Source organism: Pan troglodytes, chromosome 5 (genome assembly GCF_028858775.2).
Source record: "Pan troglodytes isolate AG18354 chromosome 5, NHGRI_mPanTro3-v2.0_pri, whole genome shotgun sequence".
NCBI lineage: Eukaryota > Metazoa > Chordata > Mammalia > Primates > Hominidae > Pan > Pan troglodytes.
In genome coordinates, this window is record NC_072403.2 from 89367573 (window position 1) to 89370998 (window position 3426).

The window sequence follows — 3426 nt, forward strand, 5'->3', positions numbered from 1 at the left end:
CAGTTTTGTGCATGACTTGACAAGATTTCTATATTTATCATCCATGCTCAAACAGCAATCCTCGAGACTATGACAAATTAAAAGGAAAAAACGAGTGGATTCTAATGTTGTCAGCATCAATGTTTTAAAGTAAAATATGCCTGTGAGGAACTTACCCATGCAACTGTACTGGGGATGGCTAACTTGATCTGAGATGGCACCACCAAGGTTGCTATCATATTACTAGGATAATATTCATTGCTTGTGGCAGGTATTGTTGAAACTGATGGATGTGTTCAAGCCACCCTGTCAGATGCAGGTTCCTTTTCCCCTAATGTCTGCCATTTACATTTTCATCATTGTTACCATAAGTCCCTTCCTTGATTGCCTTTGTCCATTACCCTCATGGCCAACCCCAAGACTTTACTCACAACTAATTAAAGAACTCCAAAGCTTTTTCTCTCACTTTTAACAAGCTAAAAAAGTTCCATTGCACTCCTTTCTTAAATTGGGAATATTTTCATGGAAAATATTACACTTCTAATGGTAAGTTTAAAAGAATTGAGAAATAACTTTTTAGTAACTTGGTGTTGAGATTTAAAACCTTGATGATTAGGAATAAGTGATATGCAAAAAAAAATGAAATAATTAGTATATGTTGTTTAATTTTTTAAAGATATAAACATCATTTTATATCTCAGAATTTTGTTGCAACATTTTTGGAAAATGCTATATTTTTACATGAATAAAAATCAAGACTAGTGAGAACACTGTGAAAATTCAGGTGATTTACTTAGAATGGCCCTCTAAAATCAGGCTGCCTCCTTGTCTGAAAGCCTGAGTTTTTCCTCATTGTCTCCATAGGGTGCTTTCTCATACTTCTATTCAGAGATCATTCAAGTATAAAGAATACCAAATAACTTCAGAACTCATATTAACTCGCTGATGTGCAGGTTAAAAAAAAATGAATGATAAGCCCTTGGTGCAAATCAAGTGGTTCTGAATTAAATAATATTTGCACCACAGTTATACAAAAAATACATATATAATAGCTAACGTAAATTATTTAAGCCATGTCATGTGTCTAAATGGAGTTAGCAGGGTGAAGTTGGTGGGATGATGTATTTTATGGTTTAAATTATTAATCCAAAAGAGTATTCAGTGCTCAAGTCATCAATTGGATGCTATTACTTATATTTCTTCCAAGAAACACACACACACACACACACACACACACCACACTACACACATTGAATCATCCAGAATCAGCAGTCTCAAAATATCTTTCTTCTGATATTTTGAAGGGCTGATCCTTTTTCCGTAAAATGACACTGCGATAATCTACTCCCATTTCTTTTTTCCTGACTTTCTCTGATTCATGTGAGCTAGAATGTGCTGCTCTTGCCACCATCATGCAGTTTCCCTGTGGTCTCAGCCCTCATTGGATTGCTGCTTAGTCAACTCCCTTCTCATTTTTTTTTTTTTTTTTTGCTAACCTCATTCTCATTTAATCAGGTGAATATCCCTTCTGTTCTCTACAAAATTGTTCTTTCAACAACTTTCTTGCCTTTGAATACAACAATACTATAATTAATGTATTTGCTTCCCACATCTTTGCCAATTTATAACTCTAATTTCTTCTCAAATTCAGGTGCCAATTTACCATTTCCAATCATTCCTCCATTCTTAAAGCTTTACTGATTGACTTCGTTCCTCTAGCCAACAAGTTGTCCACACATTTGAGTTCGATGAGCATTCTTCAGGTATTTCAACTCTGTACTTCTGATCCAATTATACTGTAACTTATTTGAGGGGAAAGACCAGTTTTTCTATTATTTTCTGGTTTTTATAGCATTTATCACAAGTATTATACAAAAGATATTCTGCATGTCTACTGAATGAATGATGTGTTAAAATATCCAATGATGTATTTGTAAATATCCCATTTTTTTCAAAGCAGCATTTGAGATGGCACTTGTACTAAGTGGAATCCTAGGTGGGTATTTGGAAATATGTGTCTCTTTATACACATGTTGGTATATTTATTTTAACAGTGTATTATAATTAATTTTAGCAATATCCAGCCACTTTTGCATCAGAAATAATTAAGTCAAGAGGATAAAAAATAATTGATCAATGTCACCATAAGATTAAGACTAAAGATAATTGTGCAACTATTTATAGCTTAAGTTGTGTGGCCTGTTTTTTTGTTTGTTTTTATTTTACTTTAAGTTCTGGGATACATGTGCAGAACATGAAGGTGTCTTACATAGGTATACATGTGCCATGGTGGTTTGCTACACCTATCAACCCGTCATCTAGGTTTTAAGTCCCTGCATGTATTTGTCCTAATGCTCTCCCTCCCCTTGACCCTACTACCTGACAGGCCCTGGTATGTGATGTTCCCCTCCCCGTGTCCATGTGTTCTCATTGTTCAACTCCTATTTATGAGTGAGAACATGCGGTGTTTGGTTTTCTGATCCTGTGTTAGTTTGCTGAGAATGATGGTTTCCAGCTTCGTCCATGTCCCTGCAAAGGACATGAACTCATTCTTTTTTATGGCTGCATAGTATTCCAGGGTATATGTGTGATGTGGCCTGTTTCAAAAGATCTTTTTTCTTCCCTTTAATCTTTCAAAGTTGTTTTCACTAACCGATTTGTTTCATTTAATGAACATTAATTAAGAAATTACTTAAGCTCTCTGACTCTGGTTTCCTCAACTGTAAGATGTGTTAGGCAATGAGGATAATACATGAGTAAAACAGAGCACTGCCTTCAAGATGTTTATCTACTAAGGAATTCAAGATGAGGTGGGAATATGCATACTTTTTTGATCTATAAATTCACTTTCTTGGTATTTATTTTAAGTAAATAATCCCTAATGCATGCAAATATTTTCATTTCATGGTTGCAAACATATTCACTTAAACTTCTTTTGAATGTTAGAATAGCAATCTTGACTATTCAGAGTAATAATTAAATGTTAACTGAGCAATAAATTGTAGAAGGAAAGATATTTCTTAGATTTAATGTCTTTTCTTGTATTCATTCTGAAAGACATTAAGCATTTTGATCCAACCCAATGGCTTCAATTTCTAGGCTCATACCAAAGTAATGCATACAATTTGCTCCAAGCTGCACAAAAGCCCATTTCATACTCACCAAAACTGTTAGCCTATGCTTAAGTTTGGAAGTTCGCCCTCTCATCATTTCTGTCTCTCATTTGCTTCTTATAATGAATATTATTTTTATGATAATAAAAATCTTGCATTTAGAATAACAGGCCTGATGTTAGTAATTAAATTAAAAAATAAAATTTCCTCTTTATCAGTCATGACCAGGCATGATACAAAACACAATACCATTCCTCATGGTCAGCTACCACTATATACTATTGTAGCTGACTCATATTAATGCCATATGAACACTTAAAACTTTATATCAGAC